The sequence below is a fragment of the Stylophora pistillata genome, chromosome 3 (assembly GCF_964205215.1).
Source record: "Stylophora pistillata chromosome 3, jaStyPist1.2, whole genome shotgun sequence".
Classification (NCBI taxonomy): domain Eukaryota; kingdom Metazoa; phylum Cnidaria; class Anthozoa; order Scleractinia; family Pocilloporidae; genus Stylophora; species Stylophora pistillata.
In genome coordinates, this window is record NC_142521.1 from 39861464 (window position 1) to 39880964 (window position 19501).

General features: G+C 38.9%; 1 protein-coding gene and 1 pseudogene across 2 annotated transcripts in view; both read left to right on the forward strand.

Moving 5' to 3' along the window:
* The window catches only part of LOC111319142 (uncharacterized), a 131900-nt gene that overhangs the window by 65836 nt on the left and 46563 nt on the right, over nt 1-19501 (forward strand). The gene's annotated exons all lie outside the window — the stretch shown is intronic.
* LOC148736070 (mucin-like protein) lies at nt 1306-15501 on the forward strand (annotated as a pseudogene). Its single transcript, XR_015999521.1, has 19 exons — nt 1306-1459; nt 1889-2263; nt 2819-2919; nt 3409-3501; nt 4989-5569; nt 5862-6083; nt 6216-6548; nt 7307-7561; nt 7901-8094; nt 8229-8565; nt 8985-9110; nt 9636-9758; nt 10357-10479; nt 11050-11178; nt 11270-11398; nt 13088-13191; nt 13519-13634; nt 14153-14524; nt 15357-15501. The product of XR_015999521.1 is annotated as a mucin-like protein (transcript).

The following is a 19501-nucleotide window of genomic DNA, read 5'->3' on the forward strand; positions in this document are numbered from 1 at the left end:
TAATTCTGTTTCTTTCCTAACTTAGAGTGAGTAATTTTTAACAGTTAGGATACACGCCGCTAATCTTCCTTTCCTTTTCCCCATGCAGTACGATTTTGAGAAAAGGGTTCTTACTTGACTTACACTTGTCACTACCTTCTACCAACATTATGTTCCATAGATTGTTACAATGCTTTTGATATTGTTACCTTTTACAAAACAAAGCATAACATACCGTAATGAGTACATTTTATTACATGACCTACTAAGGCTGCGTTACTTTACTTTCTTACACGTATGACGTCCTACACTACATAACCTCGTATGTATTCAAAAAAACTCATTTTCATCAAATTACATGATGCGAAGCCCCTTGACTTTTACATTAGAAATAAAATACTTTGTGCCTGATTATTACTTTTCTTTTTTTTTCAGCTATCACAACTCCAGCTGCAACAGGTAAGAAAATTTTCAGTCCAGTGCATCTTCAAATGAATTAATCGAATCCAAATCTATTGTCTGTCTTCAGATTATGTAGTATGGCAGTATGAATACAATAGTAATATCTGATAGTTAACATTATTCGCCAGATTGGAGGTGAATAGTATGAATATTTGCTGAGCCACGAAAGGGGCAACGTAAAACTTTTCCACTTAACGACACAATGAGAATATTTTTTTTTAGTATATACCAAACCGATACGAAAGTATTAATTATTCTGTTAAAATATATCGCAAAACGGTCGGAAATTAAACTCTTGAAGCGCGATTTTGTCTCATCGGCTGCTTGAAGGCGAATTGTATTTGCAATTCACTTCCTGCGTGCGCTAAAAGCATTATTCACTTGTGTGGTATACACTAAAATAAATTAGAACAAACACAATATCTTACCAACTGCCCTACTAATGATGGCTTTAAAGTCTCACTAGAATTGGTTCTTTCTCTTGAAACTAATTACAAAGGAGGGAATGTAGGCTTTGATTCTTCACTGTCTCCGATGTTTTTATTTGTAAAGATTTACCAGTGAATGTTTTGTTACACAGAGTTCACTACTTTTGCTTTTAAAATCTGTAATTTCTGATTTTGCATGACACCTCCAATAAAGAAAGAAGTCTCCCTTGTCAAAGTTGAAGTCCTTATGTTTGCATTACAAAAGAAGGGAAAGATGATTTTGGTTTAAACTATTTACCACAAAGGAGTTAAACAGGAAACTATAATTAACTTCATTCTCCGTTGTGAAGTATGCTCTATACATGTGGTACAGGAAAGGCATTGAACAAGTAACTGATGTACGTCTTAGGTTACTTATATCTTTATTCAAAGCAATCCCAATCCCAAGCAACCTGTATCCTTACGGTCCAGATCAGAAGGATAATGAACTTCGTCTTGACGATACTTCTTTCTACTCCGAACGATGTTTGAGGATCAACACAGATTGGACTGGATTTCCGTTTTTCACTGAAAGGCATTACAAGTTATACGTGAGTAAAATTTTTCCTATTGGAGACATCGCAGAACTTTTTTTAACTTTTAGAAAATCTTTGCGCTTTAGTTGTGTGAAAATAATGGAGAAGGTGAGAGTAAGATTGCTCCAAAGAATACCCTTGGGCTGCCTGTACAAAGTCACTCGGGCAACTATTTGTTGTTTTGAGGTTTTTGAAAGATATGTTGTTTTATCAGCGCTTTGTCTTCAAAAATATCCTCCATAGAACATACGAAGCTCATCGAACAGGAAGCAAAGTTTCCACAACGTACGCATATTTCTCGTACATCATCACAAAATACCTTCATTGCGTTACAAATGCAAATGTGTCCACCCTATTTGGAGAACAGCCGTTTTTATTTTTCATCTTTTTTTTATTTTTCTTAATGATGAGTTCTGAGATCATTTTCTTCTGCTTTTTTTTTAGATTTGTCGAAATGGTATAATCCAGTTAAATTATGAGTGGAGCTGGTGGTGGCCTCGGAAATTTGGTATCTACTGGTGGTTGAGAAACATGGGTATCATTGCACCCTTCTGGGCCACAACCGATACTTATTTTTCCTTTAGATACGGTCATTCTAAGGTTTATTATCAAGTGTACAGGCAAGCCAAAGAAACATCAAATGAAATTCTGGATATGGTGTCAAAGCATGTACAGAGCTACACCGGAGGATTTGGCGGCTTTGAGGCCACTTGGGTCCTTGTTGTGACCTGGAAAAATCTGTGTCCATATGTGTATTATCCGTACTCCCATTATCACCGAAATATCAACGAGCAGAATTTCCCGTTACATTGTCCTCGAGTAAGAATTTTACACTTTGTAATTATCATAACACATAGACAGCCATGTAACTAATTGACACCTGCATGAATATGAAAGTGGTCTTTGCATGTAGTTGCTACTATCAGCTTTGCCTTACAGTGTCCTTGCTGTTGAGTAAACCACCTCGTCAAATCCTGGACAAGCAGAAAAGAAAACAGCACGGATTTGCATTTTATTCCCTTTTATTTCAAGACTTAGTAAGAGCCCAAATCGTGCAGTGGAAATATTTACCTTACTTTAAAGATTTTAGCATCCACACATCAAGAGGAGAAAACTTTAAGATTGCTTTTGCTGCTTAAGGGAAAATTATTAGCAACTTGAAGTTATACTCCCCATTACTCTCTAAATTATACTCCGCTTAGTCCATTAACATCATTAATCCAGCAGTTATAACTGCATGCTTGAATTATGAAGTATAATGTAGTGCAGCTACTTGTTGCATTCATAAGAGAAAAAAAATATATCAGGGAACAGTAACGTCTGGCTCAAAATTTCAAAATCTGAAGTATTTCTGCAAATTTTATTATTTTCTAGAGCAACACATTTCAAGCTGTCTTAATAACGGATGGATTTAACGCATTCTTGATGTATAACTACCCTCATGGCGGAATCCAATGGGTGATTGATGCAGATCCGTAAGTTTTCTTCACCCCTGTTAAAGAATCAAAGTCACGATAAACATATTTATGACATAACTAAGACACAACGAGCGCTCTGATTGGTCAAAATTATATATTGTATATTTGCTTGTATACCAGTAGAAAACTGGAACATCTCCCCGTCCAGTGCATGTGAGATTGCACCACTCGCTCGAGACAAACTCTCAGATTTTAATTAGGTAAAGGCCTTTGGTTTGGAGGAAACGAAGAGGAAACTATACTTTATTTTTCTAAAGTTGTCAAATTTTTTATTTAAAGTTCAGTTTAACAAACTGGTGCCTTTATTTTTTCACTGCGTGGTTAAAGTAAAAGAACTTCAGAAATTCTCGACTAGAATTCCCCAAACTATTGGCCAAGGAGGAAAAGTTGGCATGCTTTTGCTTCACGAAAATTGTAGCGACAAACAATCTGGAAAAACCTTTGAGAGAATACCAAACATTAAGGATTATTTTCGACCATTTGCAGGAATTATTACCGTTACTGGACCGACTCCTATGGTCTTCCTGTAGCCGGATGGAATGCAGGGAATGATGGGAAAGATTATATCAATGTGAAAGGGTAAGATGGACTACTCAATCATAAGGCTGAATATCACAAACAATCTCTATCAGGCAACGGTGTATCAAAATATAAAGAACACTGCGTGGCTGATCGCAACTCGTAAAATTCCTCTATTAAGGCAACAATGCATGACCCGATATGAAAGAGCCGGGTTCACGCCCAAAAGTGAATATTCATCCTCGTAATCTTCGCAAAACGGATTATGTTTATACGTTCTCAAAGGTTTTTTTCAAGGGAATTTCAAGCTACCTGCTGTAGCTAGTGCAGATTGGTTTAAACCTTCAGATGTAATATGAAATGTCTTAAAGAGCTCCGAAACTCAGTTTGCTTTTACCTTCTACCAATATAAATTTGAATCTACCAACGTTTTATCACAAGTGACACAATCTGATTGGCTACGTTACTCGCCAACTATTCTGTGATAGTTAGCGAGCAAAGAGTATAGCCTAAAAGTGTGATCTATTTGCATTGTGTCACTACTTAATAAAAGGTTACGCCCGTCTTGTTGTTAATTTTTGAATAATCAATTACTCTATATGTTAAAAATAAACCCTTTCCACCCTAACATAAGTATCCATATTCTCTAAAGTCTTCTCCATACAATTCTTTTGGTACTGGCAAGGAAAATTTGTTTTCCAATCAAAGTTCTTTGGGTTGGCAGAGTGAATGACTCAGCTGTATATAATAGGGAGAAATTAGATGCCAATCACTCTCAGGGTTTGAAGGGTCAAATGGGCGATTCCATTGAGACCTTTAGCTAATGTCAGTATTTCTTTTTTATTCAAGCTTTCGCCGCTCTGTGGCATCAAACACCCCCTGACGATATCGTAGATCGGCGAAAGCTGGGAGCAAAAAAAAAATGCTGCATTTCCTCGACTAAGCGCCCACGCTCGACTAAGCCCCGCTAACTGAATAAGAGAACGGTTTAATCAATAATCACAAGAAATGCGAGGCAATGTTGATTGGATCCAAGTACGCTGTTAAAAACACCCGACCGTTACAGATTATCCTCGACGGCAAACCAATGAAACAATTAGATTTCTTTAAGTACTTAGGAATTTACATCGACCACTGTCTGACATGGAGCAAACATGTAACCTCTATACAATCGAGGGTTTACCCCAAATTGAAATTGCTGAACAGAATATCGTGTTTTCTTAGTCACGATATTTTACTCAGAATTTACAGACTGTGCTGCCCATACTAGATTATGGATGCTTCATATGAGGTGAATGCAGCAAGGAGAACACCCAATGCTTAGAAGGCCTTCAAAATCGTGCAATACGAATAATATTACATGCTGACCGGAAGACGTGTAGTCAAGAGATGCGCACTAAATTGTTTTCATTATCACTTTATGGTAGACGCCTTTTTATCAAGTTACAGTATATATACCAGATTATTAATTAATGGATAATTACTGAGGCATATGGCATTATGAGAAATAATAATACCTTTTTTGAGGTAAATGTTTCTGATTGCAGTTCTGGCACATTTGGAATGTATGACCTCGATAAGAAGGAAGGAAACACAGGTTTACTGGGAAGATACTTTTGGAGAATTGAAAACAGTAATGGAGAAGGTGCACTGGAGAAATGCTTTAGTTGGGTCATACATAATGAATATTGGAGATTCAGTTACTGGTATGACCGAATCATAAAATCAGACCGCGAAATGGCCTGCCCCTGTACTGCTTGGCAGGCATGGTTTGATCGGGGACGATTCAGGTGGAATTGGTGGAACTCATGGCCAGACTGGTGTTTTGAGTCCAGGCGATCTAGGTTCTTTTATCTCTACATCAAGAGTGCTGGACTAATAGGTGTTCAGATGAGACAACAGTGCTGTTACTCCACGGAATGGGAAGACTGGGCTGCTCTTAAGCAGGGCCCACCTGACGGAGGACGAGTAAAAGTGACACTTTTTTATTACTGGTACAATAAGGTTCAAACCTTTTACACTGACGAACAGGCTTACCAGTATTGCTGTGTAGATTTACCTTTCTGCCATTTCTTCTATGCTCATCGTCCGTCTGACACCTGTGCACTGTATAGGCCTCCAATTAGACGTGAGTTTTTCATAATATTAGTTATATCATTGATGTACCAAATCATGTTTTATCACCTCGTGTCATTTCATTTGCATATTGTCATGGAATTCCTGTATTTTATTTAATTTAAGCCGCAGTTCATACAAACCTACATTACAACTCACTTACCTTTCGTGTCTGATAGATATTGGAGAGTTTCTAGAAAGAGCGTTATCAACTGTTACTCCTAGGTTTAAACCCCTTTCTCTATATAGTTCAGAATCTTTGCAGTATAAAGCGAACCAAGAGAACTGTTTCTCTTTCGATACAGGATGGTTCTGGGGTGATCCTCATATCAAGACGCTAGACGGCGGTAACTACACTTTTAACGGTCTTGGAGAATATACAATGATCGATGCACAGAATGGAACATTTCAACTTCAGGCCAGAACAAAACTTGCTCCGGGAAATTCAACCACAGCAACTATCTTCTCAGCAGGAGCTGCTAAAGAAGAAAATTCGAGCACCATCGAGGTTCGAGTAAAAGACGGAGGTGAGCATGCTGTGAAGAGCTTGTAATGTAGCAAAAGGAAAACCTCTATAAACTAATTTATTTTTATTAGAAATGCCAAAGTTTGCAAAGTATAGTCACTACAATATAACTCTTGCTGCTTACTTTTGTTAGGTGGCTTCGATATAATGATAGACAGTGCACCCTATTATGGTTATCACAACTTAACAAATCGAACTGTGGAGGTTGGTGGAAATCTTTCAGTCTCAAAACCAGAGGATGGTTGTCTCCAAGTTTCTTTTCCGTCAACATCGTCAGTGCAATTCTGTGAGAAGAAGGAAATGATGTCGTTCGTTGTTACTCTTGGTGATATCCTGAAAAACACCACGAGAGGATTGCTGGGAACGTGGAACGATAACCTTGACGATGACTTTAAATTGCCTGATGGAACGGTTTTATCATCGTCGTCATCATTAAAAGAGATTCACTACGGATTTGGGGTCAAATGTAAGTACAATATTAATATAAAACGCATCAAACGTCTTCGCAACAAAAATTGAAATGGATAGATAGCAAGTGCTATGCCAGATCAAGGATTGATCTGTGTCTTTTAGCTCTTACAGTTTGTTTGCGCTGTCGTGTTGCGCATGATCTTCACGTATTGCTGTGCTGTTGCCCGCGTCACACGTAAAGACCACGCAACTTTTAAGAGCCCTAAGGCAGTCGAATGGAGGATTTCTCTATCATTTCGCTTTGACTTGACTAGTTTTATTGTTACATAATTTTGCATCGTATAAACTGGTCTTACCCATTCTTGGCAATTGTTTGCCTCAGTGAATATTGATGAATAGTCAACAATGTTCATTGAGCCTGAGGTGAATAATTTTCTTAGTATAATTACTCGGGTGCCTTTGAATTCTGCAGTAAATTCTGTAAATAAAGAAAGCATTTGACCGAGTAATCACCATAATTGTAACAAAAGTTTTGTTACAATTGTGGTGATTACTCGTATCAATAGAGGCAAAAAGTCTTTATCTTTTTTTTGAAAAGTGTTCCGCCAAACTAAGTACCATCCTTTTTGCTCTTCGCGATTGAATTTTCTTCCATCGCGTTTATCACTTCCTCGGAAACATTGAAAAACCACGAGGCAGCGTGAGGTGTTTATAGCGAGATATGGAGCAATCCTCGACCAATCAGAGCGCGCGCATCTCTACAATCACCTGAGCAATCAAACTTATTAATGTAGTAATGTTAATATCTTTTAGGGCAAATTGACCGATCCCAGTCTCTTTTCACCTACGCTGATAACGAAAGCGTGGCCACTTATTCGTATCCTGATTTTGAGCCCATGTTTGCTGATAACATCACGTGGCATAACGACAGCTTAAGACAGAAGGCTGAGGCAGAATGCGGAGATGATCACGAGTGCTTGTTTGACGTGGCTTCCACCAACGACTTGTCTGTGGGCCTTGTAACCAAAGATATAAGCGTCCAGCTTGTGAACGAGTCGAACACACTGGGTAAGTTATGGAGAAAATGTCGATTTGGTCATTGAATATTTCCCGGAGTCCAAATTCTTTTTTCTTTTATCTTTTGACTTCCTGGGTGGTTTTTCCTGCTTCCTTTTACGCGAAAAATTAATAAGAATGGCTCTCCGACATAAAAACAAAAATAGTTTGCAAACAACGGAGGAGAATATTTTACTGAAAAAAATCTGTTGGACTGATCCAATACAGAGCACGTGGATATATGTGTAACGATTTCAAAAGTGTTAAACATAGGACGATCAGAAGATTTCACTTTACGGAAGTTTTTCTTAATTGATAACTTAGCTTAGCATTTTTTTCAAATATTTGCAGACAACTTTCCGCCTAAGATAGTAAACGGTTCAAATATGATAAATGCCACACTTGATGAAACAGTTGAGCTGAATGTAACAGCTTTGGACGAGGGCTCCATTACGTTTCACGTGATTAACAAACCTGCCGGAGCCACTTGGAACCAAACTGGAAACATGCTTTCATTTCATTGGCTCGTAACGTCATCACAAAAGGTAATTCTTGAATGGTAAACATCTTCTTTCAGCTGATCCTTTCAAAATTACAATTCAGATTTTCTTCAAAGAAGAGATCTTGACAAAACGAAGAAGGGGAAGAATTCACAAACGAATGTTTTCTTTCTTTATAGTTCAACATGACCTTCGCTGTTACTGACGACAAAGGTGCAAGCGCCAGTTTGAGTCCCACCATTAACATGTGCGCCTGCCAAAATGGTGGTCAGTGCGTGGAAGCAGAAGACGGCGACGCAGCAAATACTGACAGCAAGTTTATTTACAGGGGCTGTGCATGTCAAGGAGGCTACACAGGAAGGTTCTGTGACAGCGACATTGACGCCTGCGAAATGAATGGTCAACCGTGTTACACAGGAGTTGAGTGCATTGATCTTCCTGCACCAGCTAATTCCAGTGGATATAAATGTGGACCATGTCCATCAGGGTACACAGGAGATGGAGCGCAGTGTGTAGGTGGGTTGACGTGGGGATGTCTCTGATTCAGTAAAATTTAAATTGGGAAGACGTTTAGGTTATCAAAAGTCATGGTTTGATTTGATTACGCAATTAAACACAAGATAAATTTCTCAGGAAAATTCTATAAAACACTTTTCGCTTCTTAGTCTCCGAAAAAGGACAACTTCATCAAAACCAACCTCCTTCTCCCACCTCACCTCCCTCAAAACAGTGAAAAAGACCTCAGTGTATTGTGAATAACTTCTCTCTTACAAAAGTCACTTAAAAATATTTATAACATTATTAAGTCAGGAGTTGCATCGCAGAATGTTTTTGATCGTACCGTAAAAATGTTCTTGCAGATGATTTATTTTAATAAATAAATAATAAAGTCAAATACAAAATTCTGAGAAAATGAGGTGCGATATTTTCCGTAGACTATGACGAATGCCAAAGTAAATCATCGAACAACTGTGAGCAGATATGCGTCAATATTCCAGCATCTTACTTTTGTGAGTGTCGTGATGGATACACGCTGAATGATAACGGGCACACTTGTGATGGTAAGACTTCTGTAATAAAACTCCTGAAACTTCATTGCTAGATTAGAATTGGAATTTAGCCAGATGTGGCACCCAGTTTTGAATTGGAAATAGGCCGGGATGATTAAATTAAAGTTCATTTGTCTTGTTTCCCCTCGCCGTAAACATCATACTTGTCAAATTCAACATTCCTTCCAAACTAAATATATAAGTGAACTATGATTTTACTCAAAAGAAATTCTTTAATTTACAGTTAAAGTTATTTTTTGTAGCCCGCAAAAGACCGACAGATGACCGTAAAAAGTTTGATTTTTGCTCGTCGCCGTTCGGCGTAAAGTTCATAGCCATCCTTCCCCATGACACACGCTTCAAACTGTTCTAACGTGTCATCCCTGGTATTGATCGAGGTTAAGAACAAATTTGATTCAAACTCAACTTAAACCTCAGCGGACGAAAGATCGACTACGTGGCAGTCCCCTTAAATGAGACGTCTAAGGTTTTCCTCGATGACAAAAAAACAATATGTTTTTACCTATTTGCTCGCAGATGTTGATGAATGCAATCCTTCAAGCGACTGTATGCAAACATGTATTAACAGTGTGGGAAGTTACAACTGCTCATGTGACGAGTTTTTCAAAACTGATCCCAGTGACTGGAGGAGGTGTGTAGGTGAGTGATTCTTTGCTGAGACCGTAAAGTTATTTATTATCAGGCATTTTCCAAAATAAAAACTCTCATCTAATGCTGAGTGCGGTATCCGGAGCGAGCGAGCGATCGAGCTAAGCAATAAATCTGTAGAAAGAGATCCTTTATTACTATTGCGCCAGCCTTGTAGACATTTTACTCTGCTAATATGCTATACAAATATCTTATTAGACGTTTTGTTGCGTAGTATCGCTGAGTATTTTTTACGAGTTGCGCCGTATTTTGACTGGCCCGTAGGGCCAGTCAAAATACAAAAGAGTAAAAATATTCAGCGATATTACACAACAAAACGTTTAATAACGCCAACACGCCAAATTGTTATTTCAGTGCGGGCCAATTTCGCGGATATTTCTGGAGTACAAATATCACGTGACATTTGTGCTCGTCTCGCGCGTCATTTGTACTCTAAGAGGCACATTTGGACAATAATGGGATCGGGGAAGGGAGGGGGCTTAGTTCACGTTAGAAAAGACTTCAACATTTTTTCCTCCATATCGGAACGCCAACATGAAACAGTACTTCAATATTTATTGACATTATTACTGAACCCTTTACTTTACAGCGACAAACCCTTGTTCTGCTGATCATGGTTGCGAACACGTTTGCTTCAAGGGAAGCAGCGGTGAAGCAACTTGTACCTGCTTTGCTAACTACGAGCTGGACAGCAATAGAAAGAACTGCACAGGTAAACTGCTACTTTTTTCATTAATCTTGGGGACTTAAAAAAGTAGATCATTCTCAGTGTTTTCTTGGAGCGAGAACCAAAGGAAGAATTTTAAGAGACTCTGTAGTGTAGAACAAGTGATTTATAGATTCATTTAACACAATGGATGTGCTGCAATAAGATACACAGTGCCTTCTTTACGGCCACTTGTTACCTAGGGCCAAGTTGTTCAAAGGTGGGTTAAGATAACCCTCAGTTACTGTGAAATTTGATTGCAGATCTGAAAGATTTAAGAAAAAATTCAGTTTAATTACAGTTATTTACAATTTGATGATTGAATGCTCTAACAAAAAATGAGAAAATTTTCTGCTTTAAACTGAGAAATATAGAAACCCGGATCAACATTTATCCCTGGATTACTGCTAATCGGCCTTCGGATAACTGGGCCAGGGTAAAGAATAAAATGGAATGTCGTTTGGATAGTTTTCAGCTAATATCAACTAACAGCGAATAGTTATTTGAAATGTTGAAATACAATATAGAAGCGTCATCTAAAGCCTATTGATTATCTTTGTTCTTTTCTCTTCGCAGATGTCAATGAGTGTGATCTGACTGAAAAACGCGATCGATGCAATCAGATTTGTACAAATACCCCAGGAAGTTATAAGTGTTCGTGTGAAAATGGTTTTGAACTGAAGGAAGATGGCTACGAATGTGAAGGTAATTGACCAGATTCTACCCAAGTTAAATTGGTGGCTATGATCTGTATGATTCAATGTATTTAGAGACAAAAAACGTCTTTGTTTTGCAGATATCAACGAGTGTCTGAATGATGACTTGTTCAACTGCACGGATGAGTTTCACAAATGCGTGAACACTCGTGGCTCTTACAAGTGTGAATGTGAACAAGACTTGTACTTTATTGATGGAAAATGCAGAGGTATTTAATAAGTTTTAGACGAGTATATTTCCTGGAAGTTGGGGGTATAACTTGGAACAGTATTCTCCTTTTGGCGTTTTCATGCTTTACAGCTGAATTTTGAGCTCGACATTTAATGTGACTTTCCAGGACGAAGCCACGTGTAAATTGAGTTAAGGGCAGTTTGACTCCAGGAGCTTGAACAATCGAACGCGAGTTGAATAATTCTAGAGAAATCGAGTAAAATCAATCAAAATGTTTATCGGAATCAAACAATACAGGAAACGGGATGAAAAAGTAGAACTTGTAGTCGTGTGGTTCGAACTAAAGGCAAACGGTAAGAAAGAAAGGCCTATGTAAGGGTCTCAATAAGGGAGGGGGTCACGTTGACGGTGAACGGTTAAAAATAAGCCCTTTTGACGGTTGACGGTTACATTTTAGGTCATTTGATGGTTGGCGGTTAATTTTTTGGATTGTCGTTTATGCAACGAAGTAAACGAGCTTATTTGGCTGTAATTTTTCATAATGATGCGTTTGTAAAAAAACTGTTAATTCATAACACTTTTCATCAATAAATGACTAACATGTTAAGTCACCGGAAGTGTTTCTACACCGGAAGTCAGTTCTATCACTAACCAGTTTTCTCGCGACTAGAAGTTAAAGGACTTACACAAATGTATTTTTTGTGGTAAATCAAAACTTTTATTTATAAGCAAAAGAACTTAACTTCAATTAAGGCAATTGTTTAGTCTTAATTAAGGATATCTGAGACATTCTTGCGTTTAACAGTAGGGACCTTAAGCATGTCAGGACGTCAACGCTAAGGAAGACTTCGATTAAAAAATGAATTTCTACTCTTAGTTAGAATTTCAAAAATAGCTGCATGAGCTCACTGTCTCATACGACGCCACAGCTCAACTTCAGTATGACGTATAAAAGTAGAGTTGAGTTCCAAATGGAAATTAAAATGTTTGCCGTCGCGGTTTCGGTTCGCAGACGACGCAAATTTTGGCGATTTCACGTTGTTGTTTTGCATAGGACGGCTAAGAAATGCACGTGCTGAGTTATTGTTGTGCCAATTAGATCTCTTGTTTTTCCACGTCCTCGTTGCCGTCACCATCGTGGTTGCTTAAGGCCCGTATTGGCTTCCTTATATGACGGTTGACGGTAAAAATATTTGGTTTTTGACGGTTAATATTGTGGCCATTTGACAGTTGACGGTTAACCTCATTGAGACCGTCCTATGTAAACAAATACTAGCCAGGGTACAACACATAAATCAAGGATACTGATAAGAACATAGATCTTATAAATGAAAAGAAACGATTACAACTCAAGACATGTGGTCAGACTTATTTTGATCTTGCTCCTGCGCGGGTGGCAATATCGAAAGAAGGATAGCAACTAGCAGATACAATGTGGTGGTGGCTGATTATATCGATTCCGCTACTACAGAGCCTTATAAGGGGATCAGGTTTATTTTGTGAAGATTCAACCAAAATCCCCCCTTCCCTCGTTGATTAATAATGGCTGTTCCCTTTCCTTATTAAGCTACTCACTCCTCACTGCCTATAACGGAGTTGGGAAATTTTATCTGGAAGAAATCATTATTTTATGCAAAATTCATTAGCTGCCCTAAATGATGAAAAAACTCGTAAGTCTGTTTTATGTCATTATTCAATTTTTCATACAAATTTAATATTTACTTAGGTTTGGAGAAAAACGAGACAGCCCCTATACCAAACCTACCTGAGCCACGTGTCCCATCAGAAAATGAAAAGCAAGAAGCTGTCCTGTTTTCAATTCCAAGTAGGGTAGGTACCTCGAGTTTTCAGCAGTGACGTCGTCTGCTACAAACTATATGGAAAACATGATATAAGCCATGCACTTACCAGGCGTCTTACACGAGTCAGTACAGCGGTTTCTAACTTTAAAACAGTGCGCACGCTAAATAATATCCTCCGTGAACTACGACAGCGGACCCTTGCGAGTAAACTAACAAACAATTATTATGCCCAATCTTCTCCAAACAGATAAAATCTAAATGGCTAATGACCTGGAGTCTATTTCAGACAAATGCCATTCATCAGCATGACTCTTACTAAAACGATATTAAACTTTAGTCACGTTTTCTTTGGCAGGTTAAGTGGGATTTTAATAGGGACAAGTCTTTTAAAGAGAAATTGGCGTCTGTCACAACCGAGTTTTGCAGTCAAAACAGGACAACATGCGCACTAAAAGAAACACGGCGAAAAAGGTGATGACAACCATGATTAATACTCATTTGTCTTTGGTGCACTGTATTTGTAGAGGAAAGGTACCTTGCTTTATGTAAGCCTTTTCTTTTTCATTTAGTGCTTCTCTCCAGTCCTCCCAGTTGTTTCTTTGAAGCTCTGGCAACTTCACTGACGTCTGCCCACTACTTCATCCTTTCGCACTTGAGAACTGAAAAGAAATTCCACCGTTTACTGTACATTTCTTATAGTTTCAGTACTGAGCACCTAGTGCTAGATCAAATAATATCCTCTAGATTATATTTCCTTTCTTTTTATCACCTTTCCACTTGAAAAGGTAATGTTATGGTGGGCAGAACTTCCTTAACTGTCACTCTTGGTAGAGTAATGGCTTTTGATCTCAATGCTGATTTTAAAACTTACTGTGTCTCGGGATAGCCACCAAACTCATATCACGAAAAATTTCTGTAGATCGATGATATTACTTTCAGTTCTGATTGCGTTGATGTTTTATCATTAAACTAATTTCTTTTCCTGTCAGACGCTCTCCATTATTTGATCTCTACACCGCTGACCAGGTTCACCTTCTGCCTGGTTACCCTGTCAACTCATCAGACTCTCTTCAGGTAGCATTTTACATACAGCAGCCCGCAGGTATTTTCATCGGAAATGCATCAGTTCTTCCTCGCGGTGCACTGGTGGCTGTTCTAATTACTTACAAGCCCCAGATCGAGGCAGCCATTTGCGCGAACATCTCTGATATAGAGACTTTATTCGAACCCAGCCCACCTACAGAGTACCCAACGGTGGCACCACTGGAGCCAAGCAGTAATAGCTGGAAGTGGATTGTGATTGGTGTCAGTGTAGGATTGGTTTTACTAATAGTCGTCGTTATCATCATCGTCGTTGTGTGGTAAGAAAGCGGTCCTCTTCAATAACTTGTTTTTCTTGGGAGGGGAGATGGGGGGAAAGCAGCAGGTCGCCAACTTTGTGCCCGGTCTCAAACGATCCTTGCCATTGAAGTGACACATCGTAGGAGGGTGCTTTTCTAAGTTACAACTGTTCGTTATAAGTATTACTGAAAAAAATTGTCAAATAAGCGTACGAGGAAAAGCTTTTTGACGTAGAATTTTCAAGCTAACTTTGATTTGTAATCTCTGGCTTTTTTCCTCAATCATGAAGAACTTTATCTCAAGAAAATCATGCCAAAATAATAAAAAGTGCAGCTGAGTTGGGTGTTTCCTTAGTTTATTCTCATTTCAGGTCACATAACCACTTTGACTCGCCACGCTCCAAGTACAACACACGATTTATAATTAACAATTATTCCACGAGCGCGCGTTGGATATGAGATGATAGATATAATCATCCCATATCCAACAAGCGCGAGTGGAATAATTTTTTTATTCAAAAAAAAAACGCCTCCAAGATATTAGACCAACCTTCTCGACTTTATTTTGTAAGAAGAAACCGGATGTTACAATGTACAGATATTATATTATGGTATATTGGCTCATATACCATAATGGCCAAGCCAATAAAAAGTCTTGATCCTATGATCCAGTTTTTAATAATGGTGAATATTTAGTTATTAGGGTTTTTTCCGAGGAGTATTCACTCCAAGTAGCAAGACCAGTAAGGCAACAGTATAAAATTGACGTGAACGCCAATGAGGAGGATATTCAAAAATTTTCTTTCAAAATGGACGAAATTCAGCTAATTTCTCTACTCCCTTTCATTTTTAGCTTAAAGATTAAAGTTAAATCTGCAGTGAAACCGGCTGAGTTACGTTATCATCCCAAAGAAGAAGAAGAAGAAGAAGGAATAGTAATGGAAAGTTTTTGAAAGTCCACAGTAAAAAGGAACACCTGGGCCGATGACGTCGCCTAAATTTGAAAATTCGCGTCAAAACAACGCTACGGAGAAGAGTTGGCCATTGATTACAAGAAATTTCTGCCATCTTATTGTTACTTGTTGAGAAGGCTATGAAAGGATATTATTAAAACTGGTAACGGGGAACGGGGAACGGGAACGGGAACGGGAACTGGAAACGGGAACGGGAAACGCGAACGGGAATGGGGAACGGGGAACGGGGAACGGGAAGCGGGAAGCGGGAAGCGGGAAACGGAGAACGGGAACGGGAATGGGAATGGGGAACGGGGAACGGGAAGCTGGGAACGGGGAACGGGGAACTGGGAACGGGGAACGGGGAACGGGAAACGGCGAACGGGGAACGGGTGTACAGCGGTAACCCACCTGAGAATTCAAAATGGCGGAGTAAATTATGTTTACAAACACTGATTTTATCGCTAGGTCACCGCTTGCGGCGAAATTAGACGACTCGCTTTTATTTAACTATTGCCCAGCCGAAGCCACGAAGCCTAGTATTCCGAGGCGAGAATTCGAAGTCAACGTTTCTGCAATGGCTGCCACCATTTGTTCTGACGTCTCTCTTTGTTTTCCTTCCTGAAATCTGCATCTTTTGGCAGAGTATGAGTATGTTGGTTGTTTGCATTGCCAACAGCATTTTTTGCAGATAAGTAGCAAGGAGGTAATATCTTAGATTAACAGAAATGAGCTAGAAAACGTATTAACCAGCCTAGTTATTAAAATTACAACAGCTTACCTTACTGCAAAATAACATTAGGAACATATCTTTGTATCGACCCATAAACTTCCATGTAAACAATAGAGAAATCAAACATTGACAGAACTTTTAATAACATTTAATTTAACAGGAAAACATCAGTTATGTCTTCAAGAATGTAGGTGTATGAATTCACATTTATGCTAATGCCTACAATAATATTTACACTGCATTGATTATATTCAAGAGAAAGTGATTCCCTTAATGGGCGTGAAAGTCATTAAGCTGTTTGCTTTACAACATTATTGATATTGCTAGGTTGTAACGGTGAAGATATTGGAGGTAAACTTCCTTACCTTGCAGTGCAATTTCTCTATGAATATAAGAGTAAATGCCGCGAGCTTGTAGTTCTGAGTTGATTGTTCAAATGTTGTGCATGAATTGTAAGATACTCACCTCTCCGAGGATTTGATTGCTATGCAACCTGCAATGTGTGCCAGACAAAAACTAAATTTATGAGGCACTCGACATTTCAAAGAAAAATCCTTCAATAAAACCTACACTTACCGTCCATGCTTTTTGCTCCGACGATCGCTTTCGAAGAGCACGTGCTCAAAACTAGTTGCCAGACTCTTTTAGTTCCGTTTACTCCGCCATTTTGAATTCTCAGGCGGGTTACCGCTGTACACCCTTCCTCCGTTCGCCGTTCCCCGTTCCCCGTTCGCCGTTCGCCGTTCGCCGTTCGCCGTTCGCCGTTCGCCGTTCGCCGTTCGCCGTTCGCCGTTCCCCGTTCCCCGTTCCCCGTTCCCCGTTCCCCGTTCCCCGTTCCCCGTTCCCCGTTCCCCGTTACCAGTTTTAGTAACATCCGCTATGAAATATATCAACACTCTCTAGTCAAACAGAGCCTGTAACGCAAATCGCAGAGCGATGAAGAACTTTTTAATTTGATCAGAGACACGCTTCGATACAAAGATAACAGCTGGTTGTCATGCAATACGGTGAATAGCTTGCTAGTCAGCATGGCGTTGCTATGGGAGATCGGTCACGTGATCAGCTCCTGCAAAAGGCCTATTCTTTGCACTTTTCTTATGATATCAACAATGAGAATCTAATCATACATCACATGATATCCTTTAGTTTATAGCCCCTTTCTTGCTAGCACCTTTCCACTTGAAATGCAATGATATTGTTACCAGAACTTCGTTAATTGTAACTCTTGGGAGTGAGTCATCGAGTCATTGTTGATGTTTTATCGATGTCTCTCTCACCAGACACTCTTTATATTTAGGCCCCTACACCGCTGATCAAGTTTTAAAATCTTCCGCCTGGTTGGAGCTGGTTACCCTGTAACTCGTCAAACACTTCTTAGGTAGCATTTACGTAAAGCAGCAATTATGCCTTCCCCTGATTTTCAATAACGAGTTTGATTCACTTGCTTCTTTGTATACTGTGATACTCGCCAAACATTAGGTTAATTGGTCTATTAGACAGCTCGTTTAATAACAACGAAGTACTAGTTTTGTCAAAGAATGATCCGTACCATGTATGTTATGGTTCTGAAATTTCACGAATAAAAACTGGAAATACTTTCTGCAAATATCTTTTCTTTCATTTCTAGGCTTGAAATTAAAACTGTACACTCTAAGATCGCCAACTGATTCAAACGTGCGTCTGATATCCACGTAAGTCGTGACCTATTTGGGCACGTACGAGAGATGCAAGTGTCCACAACTGTTCTTAATGGTCTTCTCATTAGCATTTTAATTTCATTAAATAAGTTGTGTGCAACGCACTGAGCTGACCCTTAAATTTATCATAGTTAATAGAGGGGACCCCTCTATTAACTATGATTTTATGAGGAAGAAAAGATCATAAATGCCTCGTCAGCAAACAAATGCCTCGCGAAGAAATTTTTTCTCGCGAGTGACTTCAGTATTTTTCATTATAAAACGGGAAAAACTTCCGCAAAAAAGTTAAACTAGACATCGCAACAAGCGAACAAGCCGATAAAAATCTGCCTACTTTTTCTTTGCGAATGAAGCTAGAGTTGCTCTCGGCTGCGCCTCGACAACTCTTAGGTATCTTTCGTGCTCTCCAAACTTCCCGCGTGCTTCAATTCTCGATGGACGCACGCTGACTCATGAACCAATTGTTAAATGATATCACGATTTTAATTCATACGAAAAATTTGAAAGTAACTCTGCTCTTGTGTTAAGATATTTGTACAAACAGTGGGAAGAAAGGAACCTCAACCACATACGAAACCGAATAAAAAGACTCTGGTCCCTTCTAAATAATGCGGCTGTAGACATAACTTGAACGCATGAGTGATAAAAGTTAAGCTACGGATAGCATAAATTACCTAATACAACTTAAAGATGTCGGGTGGTTGGATTATGTGGGTTCTTTGGTTCCTGTTAACCGTGATCCTTTTCACATCCAAAGGTAAGTTAATGATATTCTTTTCTTTGCGATTTGAAAAGCATCTTGACAATATCTCGTCTCAGCAACGATTTACCGAAGAATGTTTCATAGTGACCGTTGCACTTGAGGACTCAATTAAGAAATGCTGCAGTCAGAAAGCGGAAACAACATTGTCGCGTCTTCACGTTGCTCATAATTTTTCAGGCACTCCTGCTCAATTTCTTGTCACCCACCAAGGTTCGGTTTTAAAGGCTCTTAAGTTCGAAGAGTAGTCCCCAAAACGAGTCAGAAATAAAGAGAATTTCAGAAACAAGAAACATAGCAGCGAAGTTTCTTTGGCGGAGATAAATTGATTTTTTGGAAACATTATGTTTATAATAATAATAATAATAATAATAATAATAATAATAACACTTATATATCGCTTATTCGCATGCGTTCTTATATGCATACTGAGATTGAACACCCTCCTTAAATTGTGACAAGCTTTATTTAAACAAATGTGGTCAAACAACAATCACTGAAAGAAAGCAGCTTCGTAAAAAGGGAAAGAGCTCAAATAAAATCCAAAAGTTATAAATCGTGGATAACGAAACGCTTTTCGCTCATGGCTTTCGCCGAGACAGGAACTTTCAATATTAACGATGGAAGAAATGTGAATAAAAATTATTTGCAAAGCGATGGCTTGTGGGGTGTACGAAACCGCGCCAACCAGCCTTGAATGAAAACTTCAACTTGCCGTACGGCTCACACGTGAAAAAACATGATACGCGGCTCCTGATTGGACGTATCGCTTTTCTCACATGTGGGAAAAGCGATACACGACATTTAATTGGTTTACATCGGTTTGCGAACGAAAATTTACTCTGTGGCTTTTCA